This window comes from Taudactylus pleione, unplaced genomic scaffold (genome assembly GCF_031769625.1).
Source record: "Taudactylus pleione unplaced genomic scaffold, aTauple2 ptg000642l, whole genome shotgun sequence".
Taxonomy (NCBI): Eukaryota; Metazoa; Chordata; class Amphibia; order Anura; family Myobatrachidae; genus Taudactylus; species Taudactylus pleione.
Genome location: NW_028285044.1, coordinates 1,843,186 through 1,849,202, shown reverse-complemented (window position 1 = coordinate 1,849,202; position 6,017 = coordinate 1,843,186). Strand labels below are relative to the sequence as shown.

The following is a 6,017-nucleotide window of genomic DNA, read 5'->3' as shown; positions in this document are numbered from 1 at the left end:
TATAAATATACTGTATCTACATACACATATATAAACCAATAGAAATTGAGAGCACTCACCAGGCCTTCTGCTTAAACGTTGGTTTATTACTCACATTACAAGCACAAACAAAGTCGACGTTTCGGTCATACTAAGTGACCTTCCTCAGGACATAGGACAAAACAGCAGTATATGCCTTAGTGCAAGTCACCCCCCTTAAATACCCACAGACTCTAATCACATGGGAAGCCACCGGAAGTGACATTATCCATCTATTCCAGAATATAATATAGTATTTACTAACAATAGCCCAACTTCATCTAGTCCTCAATGGTATATACATGCATCAAGATTCAGCCTTGTTATCTCGTGGAATTCTGTGACCCTAGGTCTCATCATTATGCATTTTAACCTCTGTGTGCAAAACTCCGTGAAAACTGGAAGTGCCCGTTGTCTAGCAACCAGTCTCGACAACAGAAGCCTCTATCACACTCTGGGCCAGATGTACTAAGTTCTGAAAAGTGATAAAGTGGAGAGTGATAAACCACCAGCCAATCAGCTCCCAACTTTCATGTTACAGGCTGTGTTTGAAAAATTACAATTGAGAGCTGATTGGCTGGTCGCTTATCCCTCTCCACTTTATCACTTTCTAGAGCTTAGTACAGCTATGTCTCTAACCCTGCTAAGAATGTATATTACACCGACGTTGTTACATAGGGCTCTATTTACTACAATCCGCATATTGAATGCAGATTGTAGTGTGATATTAACGACTGAATTCGCATTGCGAATTTACTACAAATCCCTTGCAGGGACAGAGCTTGCGATAAAGCTCTGTCCCTGCGAATCCCATCCGCACACTAGTCACAATATTTTCGGAAAAAATACCGTGACAAAGTGCCCGTGCATGCGTCGATCGGCAATTGCTGTTACCCCCACCGGCACTAAGCCCCGCCCCCTGATGCTAAGCCCCCATGATTCGCGGACTCCCCCTTCCCCCCCTCCCTTAATTACACTTACCTGCATGATCCGGGCTCTGGTGATGTCCTCCGGTCAGATGATATCCCATACTGCACTGGGACCCGATCACCTGATGACCGGGCTGCAGTGCACTATGGGAGACCAACTGACCGGAGGGAGGACATCACCCGGAGCCCCGATCACCGGTCCCTGGAGTCAGGAAAGTTAATTTTTTTTTTTATACAGTAATCAGCTTGCGGTCTGTTTAGACCACACAGCTGATTACTGAGACCGACTCCCAGCTCTGCTCTCCCCGTTAGAGCGGAGCAGGAATCCGGTAACCGGGGGAGACCCTGGATAAAGCCATCTCCAGGTGGCGTTATTATCACAGGGTCTCCCCAGGTATTTTTCTCACATTTTATTTTTTTATTTTTAGTAACTTTGGTCGGATCATATTTGCCATTACAATTATGGGAAATGCGATCTGCTTACTAAAAATAAGTGATACTTAGGGGTTGGAGTAGAATTTTACGAATTCTACTCCAATTGCTCTGTAATAACTATAGGTGATACTAAAATAATGTGAAAAGGGTGTGAAAACACCCTTTTTCACTTTATTTTAGTCAAAATATTGTTAATAAATAGAGCCCTTAGATCCTCTGATGCCACCTTGTTTAGTAACCAGTAATCATATTACTAGCAATATGCAAATCGTGGCGGTATCCGTTGCCTAGGAACGATCTCTACATAAACACAAATAACACCACTTGTCAGTGGGCTATTCACGCTGCTAAACTAGCGCTACCGTATATATCATCAGCGTTACACCACTCTCCAGTGACACTCCCCCACTCGGCGATCAATCCTTAAAGGACAGGGACCAGAGGTAAACATCTTGGTTTGGAACACACAACCGGAAGTCAATTCTACTACATAGTAAACATTCCTCCCTGACCCTATACACTTACATATAAAGCACAAACTACCTCGATCACATATCCACCACACAAAATATATAAGGCTCTGGATATCTTTTAAAGAGGATAAATATTCTGCAATCCCATTGTAGGCTTATATTACATTTGTGAACCCTCAGTGAATCTTCTAATAGGTAATGTATCCCATTTAGGGGAGCAGCTGGAAACAACATACATAAGAAAACATAATTAAACATACATAAACAAATTACAAAGTACAGCGGGCATCCAGAGCCAAATTAATCATTTTATGCAAAATCCTCCATGGAAACTAGAAAAAATGCTTAGTTATATCAAAGCCAGCCATTTCCTTACACACACACACATATATATATATATATATATATATATATATATATATATATATATATATATATATATATATATTAGTCGACAGTAAACATGTCAACATTCATAATTTCATAAAGTTGACACCACAGTGAGGATTTTAGAAAGTCGACATGGTCAAACTGTCCACAGGCACCAGGTTAACATCATCAGAATGTCGACAGGTTCACAATTTTAACATCTCAACTGTTACCATGTGAAATGTCAATATCTGTGTTACCCCTGTCTTTCTGCCCCTCCCCTTTAGAATGTAAACTCTCACAAGCAGGGCCCTCTTCTCTTATGTGCTTCTTCTTCCCTTACTTACACTATCATTTACTCCTAACTCCCTGCAAAGGCTCTAAACACAGGGCTGTATTCAATTAGCTGCGACGCTGTTTTCGCCAAAAAAACTGCTACATTTTCGCCAAAAACAGGCGAAAATGGTAACAGGTGAAAATAAACTGGAGAAAAGTTTGCTCCATCCCAGACAAGGCGAAAAAAAAAACCCAAATCCCTATTTTTGGCTAAAAATGTGTGGATTTATTTCAGAACCCTTTGGACACCTCCCCCTAATGATAAATTACTGGGAAAAAAATCGTAAGTTGCATACTTTGGCGAAAAATGACTGCGCAATTTTTGGGGGGCGAAAAAAAAAGAATATTTAAAAAAGATAGAAAGCTATTTTTTTCCAAGAAATTACTGTTCCACATAAATTTGGGGTACGTTGAAATGGGTGAAAGTATGTTTTCGTGTCATAAAAACACAATTTTAAAAACCGTTAAAAAAACGCCTGCTGCGACCGCGTGCAATGTTTAAAACACTTGACGCATCCATACTGCCCATCGAAAAATCAGACCCACTATGTTAAAAAAATGTTTTCAACTTTTTTTTCGCCCAGAATTTGCGCGGTAATTTTTGCCAAAGTGCGCAACTTATATATTTTTCTCCAGTAATTTTTTCCAGTTTTTTTTCGCCTTTTTCGGCGAAGATTTTGCCCTTTTTTGTCGTCAATGGCTGTTTTCGCAAATGGCGAAAAAAACATCAGTTTTCGTCGCTAATTGAATAAGGCCCTTAGTTGCTGATGCCCTGTGTTACTATTGGTAATGCAGCAAAGTGTATAAACCATGTCCTTGTCCTGCATTGTTTGGTACTGTTAACGGTTTTCTTGAGTGCTCATTTGCTTGTGTATTTTGTAAAGCGCTTCGGGACCCTTGTAGAACCATATAAATAAAGGATAATAATAATTCTGAGGAAGCCGACGGTTAGGGCCAGGCATCGCCGGGAGTGTTATGCCGGGATACACACTAGACGATATGTTGTCCGATCAGGCAAGATCGGACAACATATCGGGCACATCGTCTAGTGCAGTGATTTTCGACCTTTTTCAACTAGAGGCACACTACACGAGATTTTAAAATTGCCGAGGCACACCATCCTTTTTTTACCTTATATAATATAATATGTAATAACAAATATCAACATATATTTACTATACCACATTGCTCCCCAGAGAAAACCGCTATGCCACATTGCTCCCCAGAGAAAACCGCTATGCCACATTGCTCCCCACAGAAAACACCTATGCCACATTGCTCCCCACAGAATACACCTATGCCACATTGCTCCACCCAGAAAACACATATGCCACATTGCTCCCCACAAAAAACATATATGCCACATTGCTCCCCTCAGAAAAAAAGAACCATGGCTGGTCCCCATAGAAAAACAAAACACATTGCTCCCCACTAAAAAATAAAACATGGCTGGCCCCCACAGAAAAATATGATGACCATTGGTCAACCTAAAACTCACACACTGCAGAGCTGTCAGCAGCAGGCACGCTTGCGGGCGTCCAGGCAGACAGTCAGTAGAGAGAGGGAGCGGGCTGGACGGCTGATGGAGAGGGCAGGACGGCAGCCAACACGGCATGTGTGACCTGTGATGTCACGCTGCCGCGTCTGGGCAGGTCAAGGCCCAGCAGCGCCTGAGTCTCCCAGAGGAGCTCAGTGTCAGCCCGGGACGCTGTACTGTAAAATGTGCCTGGCGGCTCTGATTGCCATGGCACACTTCACAACCGCTGGCCTAGTGTGTACTCTCAATGTCACTGACGATGCACGCTCCCACTCGTCATTAACGACACCGGCCATCGGACCTATCTGTAGAATGCAGCATGGTCCCTGCCGGTATCGACAAGTGTGTATGCATTTGCCGATGCTGGCACTCCGCCGGGTGACGTCGCTTACGAGGTCGGTACACACTAGACATCGTCGTCTAGTGTGTACCGGCCTTGAGTTAGCTGCAGGGAGAGGTGAGGCTCTGGTGGGGGTGGGTAGGTTCGGATTAGGTACTAGGGGGAGAGTTGGGGTTAAGTGGTTTATACCCATTGGAACACTGGAGCGTCAGAGGGCTGACCCGGAACAGCTGCAGCCACCAGAAGGTAAAACACCACTAGACCAAAAGGTATGGTTTGTCAACAGTTCATCATATCGACATATCAGTCAACAGTTCGACCATGTAGATATTCCCATGTCGACCTGATGACAAATCATACCACACACACACACATATATGTGTGTGTGTGTGTGTGTGTGAAAAGCGTTATATAAATATTTTAGATATATATATATATTATATATCTAGATATCTAAATGCATAATTGTGCAGTACCGCTCTTGCAAATTCACAACCATGTCCCTCTTGCAGCCTGATATTATATAAGAGTTGTATATACATAAAATCTCCGCTGCTCTCAGGTGAGTGAGTCAATGTGAGATGGACTGTCATCTATTAAACAAAAAGGGGTGTTGTCTCTTTAAGTTTCACAAGGATGACATCAGCACTTGGGTTTGGCAGTCGGATTCAATGAGAGTACACAGAGTAGAGACAGCTCACAGACTGAAGGGGGAAGGAGAGAGGCAGAACACAGCTAGACGCAGCCACAGCAGGTAAGCGGAGCTCCCCGCAATCCTCAGTCATCCGCCCCCCAGAAGCATCCCCCAGGGGTGACACCCATAGGAGCAGACAGAGGGGGCGCCTAGCTACACACACATACCAATATTGAGGGGGTCGGTTGGGTTTATAGGGCTGAAATGAAGGGGGAAACATATACCCCCTATTCTTGTTTCCCAGGAGTTACAGGGAGATGGACACATTAGATCCTAGATAAAGGACCATAATATTTCTAGTAAGGTGCTGCGGATGTTACAGAGGCCATTCTTTCTGCTGTAGCGCAAATACGATCTACGTTTTTATTCCAACTAGTAAGTGCCTGCTGCCCATGGGGGTGGGTAGAGCTCATATACAGTATTACATCCTACTATATTCCCTTGTCTATATAAAAGTGGGGTGCCGCGGGGTCAGGCTAATGCCTGTAAGAAGTATAACCAGGATTTCCAGTCTTTATGCTCAGAGATAATAAGGACATTTACATTCGTGATGAAATCATCGTATTCGTAGTAGATACTTAACCCATTAGAGTGCTTCCGGTGCAGTGCGTTTATAGCATAGGGGGTGCTGGTATGACCCCCATATCTGAGTCCCAGGCAATACGTCATTCAATCTCTTCTATATTCCAAGGGTGGGGTAAAGGCCTGGGAAAAATGCAGAGCCCACCCCTTTGTTCTCTGCTGGACACAAAAAATATATACATTTATTACATTACTGACATTCTCTGCTGTTGAATTGTGTAGGGTTTATTGTGAGTGAGGTAGCACCGACTTATTGGCTTGTCCATACATTACATAATCAACAGTGTTATTCACACTGTCTCCT

The 6,017-nt window shown here is 43.3% G+C and overlaps 1 protein-coding gene across 3 annotated transcripts in view; it reads left to right on the top strand.

Annotated features, from left to right (window-relative positions):
• The first annotated feature begins 5,086 nt into the window (after positions 1–5,086).
• Positions 5,087–6,017, top strand: part of CSNK1E (casein kinase 1 epsilon) — a 72,634-nt gene continuing 71,703 nt past the window's right edge. For 2 of the 3 annotated variants that reach the window (XM_088455088.1, XM_088455090.1), the window contains exon 1: positions 5,087–5,191. The gene's annotated coding sequence lies outside the window, so the exon portion shown is untranslated. Of the gene's footprint in view, positions 5,192–5,487; positions 5,507–6,017 lie in introns of those variants that run through there. The other variant, XM_088455089.1, reaches the window with a different exon arrangement.